The sequence below is a fragment of the Delphinus delphis genome, chromosome 7 (genome assembly GCF_949987515.2).
Source record: "Delphinus delphis chromosome 7, mDelDel1.2, whole genome shotgun sequence".
Taxonomy (NCBI): domain Eukaryota; kingdom Metazoa; phylum Chordata; class Mammalia; order Artiodactyla; family Delphinidae; genus Delphinus; species Delphinus delphis.
The window spans coordinates 35,044,934-35,057,604 of NC_082689.1; positions in this window are offsets into that span (position 1 = coordinate 35,044,934).

Genomic DNA, 12,671 nt, shown 5'->3' on the forward strand with positions numbered 1-12,671 from the left:
GAAATCCCTTAATTTGGTGATTGTTGCTAATGACCACAATTACCGTTAGTAATGATGGTAACAGTTATATAACTTGTCAAGTTGTTTAAAGTAATTCAGAGACATGGCTCGTGAGACCCCAGAGAGGTCAGACAGATACTGCCTGACTTCTGAGAAAGGAAAAAAGCAGTCTGGCCCCTCTCCTCCTGCTTTACTGCCCCTGCTAGACTTGCTGATGCAATTTCTTTTTCATTCACAGACTGAATCCTATTGCTTCCTTAGCGAGTGCTAACATTGAAAAAGTTGTTGATTCACTTCCCAATCTATGGTTAAATACAGTGTAATTATTATCAACTATACTTTGATTTCTAAAGAAGGAATTAATGTACAAGCATATTTGGCTTTTCCTGAGAAATTGTTCATAGAAGAATTTTTATTTAAATAGCATTTTGAATGTGCACAAAAACTTGAGGTAGTAAATTGTTCAGTAAAGGGAAAAATGCTAACAGTTATATGAATATGAGGTACCTTATAAAGGATTACCTTATTTATACCTGCAATCCCTTTGAACAGCTTTAATCTACGTTTGGTAGCATGTTGGTTAGAAACTAAGTAGAAAATATGAACTTAATAAAATGAAGGGAAAGAGCTTTTACTATAGCAAATGAAAAATATTTTTAAATGATTTACATATGTGTATTCCTAAGTTAACCAGGAACTTTTTAATTATGGGAAATACTGTCATTTTCCCATATGCTGAAACTCTCCCTTGGAAACTGTCAACAAGTTGCTGAATTCCTCAGCCAGTGAGGAGTGGATGAGTGATTCTTTGTTGAGGGCTGCAGTTTTCACTCAGATGAAATCAAATGCAGGATTTCAAGCATGTAGTACAGCCAGAAAAGGAAACATCATGAATAACTAACAGAAAAAAAAGATTGGTTTCCAGCTGTTTTCAGAATTTCATATCCACGGAATTTGGTTGGTAGAGCAGCCAAAGAACCGTTTTCACTTATAGTCCTGTCAGCCTCATGAGCTACACATGGTTTATATTGTTACAGAAAAGCTAATTTTTCTTTGTTCACATGTGTTGCCTCAGACAGCCCATACACATTTCATATTTGCTGGCTAGACACTTCCTGATGTAAGCTGTGGCTAAGACAAACATACTTTCACAGTAACTGTCAATCAATATTCTGTCCTACTTGTTTATTTAACAACTTTTCATTTTATAATGTTGCTTCTCATACTTTCCTTTCTTTGACCCTAAAACCTTCATTACCTTAGTAAAATTGTGCTCAGCTACAGGAATGAATCTGAGGGCCTGAAGCTTAGAAGAGAAACTTGTTTTAAACAGCACTTTATGGAAAGAAAGAGATTGGAAAAAGTTGGAAAGGTTTGCTAAAGTTGGAAAAAGACAAATATTGCTTCCTTCTGCCAAGATTTCTTAAAAATTTGGACATTCTGCTTCAATAGCAGCTCTTTCAAGAACTTATGCCCTAATTTCTTGGTTTGGAAGATGTGGAAACCCAGCTTCTATGTAGATGACATGAATAGCCCAAGGACATCAGAAATTGTACATTTAGACTCCTGCTGTGGGCCAGACAGTCTGGATTTGATGACATAGGCTGAACCAACCAGGAACCCAGAGTAGCTGGAGGAACAAGGCACAGTGTCTCTGCTCATCCACCGTTTCAGTTTTCTTTCTCCAAAGCCCCTGGACCCTCCAGATCAGGGCTTTTCAACTGTGACACTGTTGGCATTTTGGACTGGATAATTCTTTATTGAGGACGACTGTACTGTGCACTGTAGGTTATTGAGCAGCATCCCTGCCCCAGTTGTGACAATCAAAATGTCTGCAGACTTTTCCAAATGTCTCCTGGGGTTGGGGGGTTGACACAAAATCGATTACCCCCAGTTGAGAACGATTGCATTAGCTGGGTGACTTAACCTGTGCAAAATACTGGTAACTATTTCTCCTAATTGCGGGGTGTGGATGAGTAAGAGAATATTAGAGCTGTCAATCACAGGAAAGAGTGGAACCCTGGGAATTGAGGGGGAGAATGATACTGAAGGATGTCTCAAGCCTGCCAATTTAAGAATTCGATCCTGTTAGCTCTCACTTACATTTCTGGTTTTGGTATAATATTAGAAACATTTTTGTTTGCTGTTCTAACCAAGCAACTATCTAATAAAAACTAAGATGTACCCTTCTAAGCCCTTTATTTGTTAACTTATTTAATACAGCAACCCAATAATGTAGGTATATTATTATTATCCCCATTTTTCAGATGGAGAAACTGAAGCACAGAGGGGTTTGGTAAGCCGCCTTGCATCTAGTATGAAGCAAGGGCAGGATTCACGTGTATGTCATCTTACTCGAGTCCAGGCCTTTAAGCACTATTTTAGGCCCCTTCTTATAGGAGCTTGACATTCCTCCCAGAGATGAGCTAGCCAGGACTTAGAAAATTTGTGTGCCTCATAGCTATTTATCAAATACTGTTTATTTGTTTTAGATTTAGTTATCAAATACTGTTCTAGTGCTTTCTAAGGGTATGCCAGGTATCAACTCTTTGCCTCTTGGTTCCAAATCTACTCTTCACTGCCCTGCTGTGATCCTGGAGCTGGACCCCCTAAGCACTTCCCTTTAGCCAGCTGGCTTTGTCACTGGAGGGACACTGCAGCAGGAGGGGGCTTTTTCCTGGTTCCATGAGTGTCCCTGTGTTCTTGCTCCTGCAACGGGTGCTTGGCTGGGATATGGGAACCCCAACGGGTCCAAGTTTCAGCAGCAGCAGCTTCCTGTCCCGTGGGTCTCCTGGCTGGCTCCCCAGATAATTCAACAACACTCCTGCAGGAAGCTTCCTGGCAAGTTTTGCTGGCGCCCCAGCAGGATTCCCAGTGGGTTCCGTGGCACCCCTGCAGGTGGCCCCCTGGTGAGTCGGCCAGCTCCTCCAGGGAAAGCTCCAGTGCCCTGGGGGGCGGGGCTTCTCCCTTGCCAGTACTTCAGGGGGCTTCTTGGCCTCTACTGGGGCCACAGGGTCACCCTCCCTCACAAGGTCAGAGTCTCAGCCTTGGGGGCAGGGGTGGGTGGGGCAGGGAGTTCTCCCAAACTTGTTCTTTCCTCTGCCTCAAGCTCTAGTAATAGCCATCCCAGTACCTGCTATTCCTGTTTTCTTTAGTAGCTAATCCCCTTACTAATAATTACTTCGTATATACATGCATTTCTCTCTATATAAAGCTTCCCCATATAAATTTATAAAGTGTCTCCAGTCACATTACTCTGTGGTTGCTGTCTCCCTACAAAGTACCAGGCATTACTCCAAGTGCTTTGCAAAGATTAATTTATTCAATCCTTGTAACAATCCTTCCAGGTAGGTATGGTTATTTGTCTCAATTACCCATGGAGAAATGGAGGTATTGAGATGTTTAGAAACGTGTTTACACAGCCAGCAGGTGGTGAGGCCCAATGTGAATCCAGGCAGTCTGCACCAGGGTCAGAACTTTTGCTGCTGCTCTCTTCCCACCTTCTCTAGAATTGATGTACTGGATTATTTTGCACGAGCCACTTAGAGTCCAGAATTTTCTAGGAGTATGAGAGAAATACTAGGGGTCATTCTTTCATAGCTGCTCTCTCTTCCTTGTATTTACTGAGTACCTACTGTGTCTCAGGCATTAGCAGAGGGGTAATGACATTATTGGACAGCTTGATGACAATAATTTACAAAAAGTGTGTGTTCTCTCAAAAGGCTGGGAATAAGTAAATCTAACTCAAACTTAAGTTAAAAAAATAGAATAGTTTTCTGTTTTTGACAGGAAGTGCTTTTTTGTTTTTTGAAGCTGAAAAAGAATTTATTATTTTTATTTATATTTTTTTATTGGCAAAACAAATTCTTTTTTTTATACAGCAGTTTCTTATTAGTTACCTATTTTATACATATTAGTGTATATATGTCAATCCCAATCTCCCAATTCATCACACCACCACCACCCTCCCCCACCACTTTCCCCCCTTGGTGTCCATATGTTTCTTCTCTACATCTGTGTCTCAATTTCTGCCCTGCAAACCGGTTCATCTGTACCATTTTTCTAGGTTCCCCATATATGCGTTAGTATATGATATTTGTTTTTCTCTTTCTGACTTACTTCACTCTGTATGACAGTCTCTAGATCCATCCACGTCTCAACAAATGACCCAATTTCATTCCTTTTTATAGCTGAGTAATATTGCATTGTATGTATGTACCACATCTTCTTTATCCATTCATCTGTCAGTGGACACTTAGGTTGCTTCCATGACCTGGCTATTGTAAATAGTGCTGCAATGAACATTGGGGTGCATGTGTCTTTTTGAATTATGGTTTTCCCTGGGTATATACTCAGTAGTGGGACTGCTGGATCATATGGTAATTCTATTTTTACTTTTTTAAGGAACCTCCATACTGTTCTCCATAGTGCCTGTATCAATTTACATTCCCACCAACAGTGCAAGAGGGTTCCCTTTTCTTCACACACTCTTCAGCATTTGTTGTCTGTAGATTTTCTGTTGATGCCCATTCTAACTGGTGTGAGGTGATACCTCATTGTAGTTTTGATTTGCATTTCTCTAATAATTAGTGATGTTGAGCAGCTTTTCATGTGCTTCTTGGCCATCTGTGTGTCTTCTCTGGAGAAATGTCTATTTAGGTCTTCTGCCATTTTTGGATTGGGTTGTTTGCTTTTTTAATATTGAGTTGCATGAGCTGTTTATATATTTTGGAGACAACGGACAATCCTTTGTCCATGATTCGTTTGCAAATACTTTCTCCCATTCTGACGGTTGTCTTTTCATCTTGTTTGTAGTTTCCTTTGCTGTGCAAAAGCTTTTAAGTTTCATTAGGTCCCATTTGTTTATTTTTGTTTTTATTTCCATTACTCTAGGAGGTGAATCAAAAAAGATCTTGCTGTGATTTATGTCAAAGAGAGTTCTTCCTATGTTTTCCTCTAAGAGTTTTATAGTGTCTGGTCTTACATTTAGGTCTCTCATCCATTTTGAGCTTATTTTTGTGTATGGTGTTAGGGAGTGTTCTAATTGCATTCTTTTACATGTAGCTGTCCAGTTTTCCCAGCACCACTTATTGAAGACACTGTCTTTTCTCCATTGTATGTCCTTGCCTCTTTGTCATAGATGAGTTGACCATAGGAGTGTGGGTTTATCTATGGGCTTTCTATCCTGTTCCATTGATCTATATTTCTGGTTTTGTGCCAGTACCATATTGTCTTGATGACTGTAGCTTTGTAGTATAGTCTGAAGTCAGGGAGTCTGATTCCTCCACCTCCGTTTTTTTCCCTCAAGACTGCTTTGGCTATTCGGGGTCTTTTGTGTCTCCATACAAATTATAAGATTTTTTGTTCTAGTTCTGTAAAAAATGCCATTGGTAATTTGATAGGGATTGCCCTGAATCTGTAGATTGCTTTGGGTAGTATAGTCATTTTTACAATATTTATTCTTCCAATCCAAGAACATGGTATATGTCTCCAACTGTTGGTATCATCATTAATTTCTTTCATCAGTGTCTTATAGTTTTCTGCATACAGGTCTTTTGTCTCCCTAGGTAGGTTTATTCCTAGGTATTTTATTCTTATTGTTTTAGTGGTAAATGGGAGTGTTTCCTTAATTTCTCTTTCAGATTTTTCGTCATTAGTGTATAGGAATGCAAGAGATTTCTGTGCATTAATTTCATATCCTGCCACTTTACCAAATTCATTGATTAGCTCTAGTAGTTTTCTGGTGACATCGTTAGGATTCTCTATGTATAGTATCATGTCATCTGCAAACAGTGACAATTTTACTTCTTCTTTTCCAATTTGTATTCCTTTTATTTCTTTTTCTTCTCTGATTGCCATGGCTAGGACTTCCAAAACTATGTTGAATAATAGTGGTGAGAGTGGACATCCTTGTCTTGTTCCCGATCTTAGAGGAGATGCTTTCAGTTTTTCACCATTGAGAATGATGTTTGTTGTGGGTCTGTCATATATGGCCTTTATTATGTTGAGGTAGGATCCCTCTATGCCCACTTTCTGGAGAGTTTTTGTCATAAATGGGTGTTGGATTTTGTCAAAAGCTTTTTCTGCATCTATTGAGATGATCATATGGTTTTTATTCTTCAGTTTGTTAATATGGTTTATCACATTGATTGATTTGCATATATTGAGGAATCCTTGCATCCCTGGGATCAATCCCACTTGATCATGGTGTATGATCCTTTTAATGTGTTGTTGGATTCTGTTTGCTAGTATTTTGTTCAGGATTTTTGCATCTGTATTCATCAGTGTTATTGGTCTTTAATTTTCTTTTTTTGTCATATCTTTGTCTGGTTTTGGTATCAGGGTGATGGTGGCCTCATAGAATGAGTTTGGGAGTGTTCCTTCCTCTGCAATTTTTTGGAAGAGTTTGAGAAGGATGGGTGTTAGCTCTTCTCTAAATGTTTGATAGAATTCACCTGTGAAGCCATCTGTTTCTGGACTTTTGTTTGTTGGAAGATTTTTAATCACAGTTTCAATTTCATTACTTGTGATTGGTGTGTTCGTATTTTCTATTTCTTCCTGGTTCAGTCTGGGAAGGTTATACCTTTCTAAGAATTTGTCCATTTCTTCCAGGTTGTCCATTTTATTGGCATAGAGTTGCTTGTAGTAGTCTCTTAGGATGCTCTGTATTTCTGCAGTGTCTGTTGTAACTTCTCCTTTTTCATTTCTAATTTTATTGATTTGAGTCCTCTCCCTCTTTTTCTTGATGAGTCTGGCTAAAGGTTTATCAATTTTGTTTATCTTCTCAAAGAACAATCTTTTAGTTTTATTGATCTTTGCTATTGTTTTCTTTGTTTCTATTTCATTTATTTCTGCTCTGATCTTTATGATTTCTTTCCTTCTACTAACTTTGGGTTTTGTTTGTTCTTCTTTCTCTAGTTCCTTTAGGTATAAGGTTAGATTGTTTATTTGAGATTTTTGTTGTTTCTTGAGGTAGGCTTGTATTGCTGTAAACTTCCCTCTTAGAACTGCTTTTGCTGCATCCCATAGGTTTTAGATCATCGTGTTTTCATTGTCATTTTTCTCTGGGTAGTTTTTGATTTCCTCTTTGATTTTTTCAGTGATCTCTTGGTTATTTAGTAACGTATTGTTTAGCCTCCATGTGTTTGTGTTTTTTACATTTTTTTCCCTGTAATTGATTTCTATTCCCATAGAGTTGTGGTCAGAAAAGATGCTTGATATGATTTCAATTTTCTTAAATTTACTGAGGCTTGATTTGTGACCCAAGATTTTATCTATCCTGGAGAATGTCCCGTGAGCACTTGAGAAGAAAGTGTAACCTGCTCTTTTTGGATGGAATGTCCTATAAATATCAATTAAATCTATCTGTCATTTAAAGCTTGTGTTTCTTTATTAATTTTCTGTCTGGACGATCTGTCCATTGGTGTAAGTGAGGTGTTAAAGTCCCCCACTATTATTGTGTTACTGTCAATTTCCTCTTTTATAGCTGTTAGCAGTTTCCTTATGTATTGAGGTGCTCTTATGTTGGGTGCATATATATTTATAATTGTTATATCTTCTTCTTGGATTGATCTCTTGATCATTATGTAGTGTCCTTCCTTGTCTCTTGTAACATTCTTTATTTTAAAGTCTATTTTATCTGATATGAGTATTGCTACTCCAGCTTTCTTTTGATTTCCATTTGCATCGAATATCTTTCTCCATCCCCTCACTTTCAGTCTGTATTTGTCCCTAGGTATGAAGTGGGTCTCTTGTAGACAGCATATATATGGGTCTTGGTTTTGTATCCATTCAGTGAGCCTGTGTCTTTTGGTTGGAGCATTTAATCCATTCACGTTTAAGGTAATTATCCATATATATGTTCCTATTACCATTTTCTTAATTGTTTTGGGTTTGTTTTTGTAGGCCCTTTTCTTCTCTTGTGTTTCCCACTTAGAGAAGGTCCTTTAGCATTTGTTGTAGAGCTGGTTTGGTGGTGCTGAATTCTCTTAGCTTTTCTTGTCTGTAAAGCTTTTGATATCTCCATAGAATCTGAATGAGATCCTTGCTGGGTAGAGTAATCTTGGTCGTAGGTTCTTCCCTTTCATCACTTTAATTATATCATTCCACTCCCTTCTGGCTTGTAGAGTTTCTGCTGAGAAATCAGCTGTTAACCTTATGGGAGTTCCCTTGTATGTTATTTGTCCTTTTCCCTTGCTGCTTTCAATAATTTTCCTTTGTCTTTAATTTTTGCCAATTTGATTACTATGTGTCTCGGCGTGTTTCTCCTTGAGTTTATCCTGTATGGGACTCTCTGCACTTCCTAGACTTGGGTGGCTACTTCCTTTCCCATGTTAGGGAAGTTTTCGACTATAGTCTCTTCAAATATTTTCTCGGGTCCTTTCTCTCTCTCTTCTCCTTCTGGGACCCCTATAATGCGAATGTGTTGTGTTTAATGTTGTCCCAGAGGTCTCTTAGGCTGTCTTCCTTTCTTTTCATTCTTTTTTCTCTATTCTGTTCCGTGGCAGTGAATTCCACCATTCTGTCTTCCAGGTCACTTATCCGTTCTTCTGCCTCAGTTATTCTGCTATTGATTCCTTCTAGTGTAGTTTTCATTTCAGTTATTGTATTTTTCATCTCTGTTTGTTTGTTCTTTAAATCTTCTAGGTCTTTGTTAAACATTTCTTACATCTTCTCGATCTTTGCCTCCATCCTTTTTCCGAGGTCCTGGATCATCTTCACTATCATTATTCTGAATTCTTTTTCTGGAAGGTTGCCTATCTCCACTTCATTTAGTTGTTTTTCTGGGATTTTATCCTGTTCCTTCATCTGGTACATAGCCCTCTGCCTTTTCATCTTGTGTATCTTTCTGTGAATGTGGTTTTTGTTCCACAGGCTGCAGGATTGTAGTTCTTGCTTCTGCTGTTTTCCTGGCCCACGGTCCCCAGGGCTGTCGTGGCTTCGGCTGCTGAGGCCCCTCCAGAGCTCCGGGGCAGTTCAGTGACGGCAGAGGGAAGAGTCCCCAAGCCAGAAATTCCAGCTCTGCGGAAATGCGGGCTCCGTTCTGGGCGCAGGGGGTGGGACCGCTCCAGGAAGTGCTTTTTTACACTTATTTTCTGTAGAGAGTCTTTGGTCCTGGTTGTAGTCATGGTTCTGAAATACTTTTTTTTTTTTTTTTGCCAGAATCTACATACTCTCTCAAGCAAATAAATTTGCCATTGAATTTATATATTCTCTAAAAACTGTGTGCAGTAATTTCTCCTGTGAAACTTGAACTTAGTGGTAGCTGAAAACTCTTCTGAGCTGTAGAGTTCACAAACAAGGGGACTTCTGAAAATCAATCACCAAAAACAATTTGTGAGAAACTTGTGTGTTTCTCAGATAGCATGACTGGGTACAGATGGGAGTTCCTTTGCCTGAGGGGCTGCTGTAATGAGATTAAACTCTGGTTTGGGCTGATCTGCCTCCAAGGCTTGGGGACTTGGTTCTTGGAAACAAAGAACAGACAGAAAACTTCTTTAGGCGTTATAAAGGTTTGTTGGGAAAAGGATGAAAAAAAAATCCTTTTAACAGTTTACAATGAGTAGTATTAAAATTGTGCCTCAAATCCTTGAGCTAACAAGGGAAATCCTGGGACCTAGCAACTCTTCATATTTTTTCTTACAAAATTAGATCAGTTAAGATGGCTCAGTACTTTCAGGAAAATTCGAGAGCAATGTATTAATCAGTTGAATAATTATTATTTATTATCTTTTGCTATTTTATGGTTTGTTTAGGAAATTTGGGAGTGACTGTTTCTTTCTCCTTTGCTTCATTTTTTTGGCACCTGGGGGCAATCTGGAACCCTAGCCCACCTGTGCCTGAATTCCAGGTATAGGCTCTGAAGCAAGTGTGGTTAAAAGAAAGGTGCCATTACATATTTTATGGATGCTGCCACCAGAATGTCTGCTGAGAAATGAAAATGTTCCCGTCTCCAGACACAAGAGGGCACTCTAAACGGACAGCGTAGGATACAGCATCAAAAGGGAGGGATGGAGGGAAGGAGGAAGCTTAGTCAAAGGTACTATTGAATTCAGGCATCTCCCTAGCTGTCTCCGTTGTTCCCCCTTCTCCCCGCCCCTCACCTCACCCCACCCCCACCTTGCCCTAGGAAAAGAACTGTCCAGGCCGGATTCCCTCTTCTCATGGTTAAATCGAGATTGAGGCTTTCAGAGTCAGAATTCCCAAATCTCTTACTTCAGTAAAAATCTGCATGTCGCTTTCCTCTGCTAACTTACATCATTAACCTCATTTGATGTTGCTTCCCTAAGAATGTTAAATTAAAATCTCGTTTTCTGATGCCAGCAGAATTGAACTGAGCTCTAAATTGGATATAGTATGGGCTAATTTCTTCCCCACAACTCTTGTATAGCCTTTATTGAGGGTGAATTTTGCACCAACTTGTGTTTAACCTTCTGAGCCTTGCTGTACTCAGCACCCCTAGAATAGGGTCAACGGCACAGAGCTGGCGTATGTAGAGATTCTCAAACGAAATGTAAATTTGGAATGTAATTGGGAACCCAACAGGGAGGTTTTGCCTTTAACGGATGGAGTCTTGGTGGTACAATGTAGGTGAGTTTTGAAGTTATTCAATCTTCACAGGTATCAAAATGGTTTAATCTCTACTAGAGAAGTGTTTAAGAGAAAAGAATCTATTCTTCTGGCTACTGTGCATTAAGTAGAGAGATTAGAGTGCCCATAGCCCATGGATTTTTTTTTTTGAAGAAGTTTAAAATATCTTAAAAGAATGGCAGAATTCAACCCAGATTTCTAGGATCACACCAATGATTCCACCGGAACAGATGAAGATATGTAATATAGTAATTCAGTGGACTGACACTGGGACTAAAATATAAAATTACCATTTCAAAGATGCACACTGGTGACTGCTTACATGCCCAGGGTCTACATGAAAGGCAAAAATCTAGGAAAAAAACATAAACAGGTCTGAATATTTCTTAGCGTTCTTTTTTGTTTCTTTTCAGTGACCTGGAGTGTTTGCTACGTGCTTAGGAATGTGGCTGGGCTTTCTTAACCCTAAGAACAGCATGATGGGTGCGTCAAGGTTGAGGGTGGAGGGTCCACCCTGACAAAGGCAGGTGTGCTCCTGACCTGGCAAACCCGTCATTTTCCTGTTGCAATAATCATTTGACTCATCTTTAAAGCTGTTATATTTGAACTGACATTTTTCTGTGGTGAGCCAAATCTTGGCACACAAAATTTGTGCAAAGTCCTCCTGTCTTATAAAATATAAATCCAGGGCCTCAGATGGAATAAATGGAGATTGCAGTCCTGAACATTTATCTTTCTTATTTGAACGAACAAACCTTCCTTCCTTCCTGGAATGTGACTTAACATTTAAAATTCCTATTAAACCTAGAAAAATGGTACAGATGAGCTGGTTTGCAGGGCAGAAACAGAGACACAGAAGTAGAGAACAAATGTATGGACACCAAGGGGGGAAAGCGGCGGGGGTGGTGGTGGTGTGATGAATTGGGAGATTGGGATTGACAGATATACACTGATGTGTATAAAATAGATAACTAATAAGAACCTGCTGTATAAAAAAAATAAAATAAATTCAAAAATAAAATTCCTATTAAATCTCTGGGTACATACACCCAGAGACCTCAGAAGGTTCTCTCCAGAGAGAGCAAACATCCTCCTTGCACTTGGCAAAAGAAGAAACGGATGCTTGTGTGGTGTGCAGGCTCAGGTGCTCGGGGCTGCTCTGTGGAAGAGAGCCACTGAACCTGGGCTGCCAGAAAAAATGTTAACTTTGAGTTGAAAATAAGCATTTGAACTTGAAAGAGGCCAACACATCTGTAGGACACATGGAATTTCGATGGAAGCAGTGGCCAAACTGAGCTGCCTTGCCCTCCAAGACAGGGGCCTTGGGGCTTCTTGGGATGTGGGCCCCCGGTATCCCCTCTCCCTTCCTCAGGTAACAGGAGCCCTGCTGCACACAGCCCCTGTGCTTCTGGGCAGCCGGCCACAACCCAGCTTGGGGGTGGGCTCTGATTAGTCTATGCTAATTAGCATGCCATTTGCTGATTGGTTGAGGGACAAGCCTACTAGTAGTCTGGGCCAATGATATGCAAGACCCTCACTGGGACTTTTGAGAAAGACACTTGCTCCATGTGGACGCTACCTGGAGAGCTTCTCTTTTCTTCTCGAAAGTGTAGGGGTGGACATGACTCTTAGGAGTGAGGCAGCTATTTGCCACCATTCTGAATACAATGTCAGCCCAAGGAGGAAGGGAGAGCTGAGATAACCAGGAGAAAGGGGCTAGAGTCCTGATCCATTTGGACCCAAGGCATACTTTGATACTGGGCTTTGCAGCCACTAAACCAATACCTTTTCTTTATTGTTTCAACGAGGCTAAGGTTTATATTACTTGCAACCAAGGTTTCCAAACTACCGTGTTGTGTCTAAGATGATCGGGGTGCACATCCATCTATATGCGTGTAACGTACTGGCAGGGCCATTGCCAGGCATTGTTTTTTCCAAAAGGTTACCTGTCCCGAGAGAAACAGTATTGTTCAGAGCTCTGTGCCACAACTTCTAGTCTCTAAAGTTTTCTTGAAAGTACTACCTAGTAAACTGGATGATAAAGTGGGCATAAATTAAAAAGAAAAAAAACAAGCCAGGTG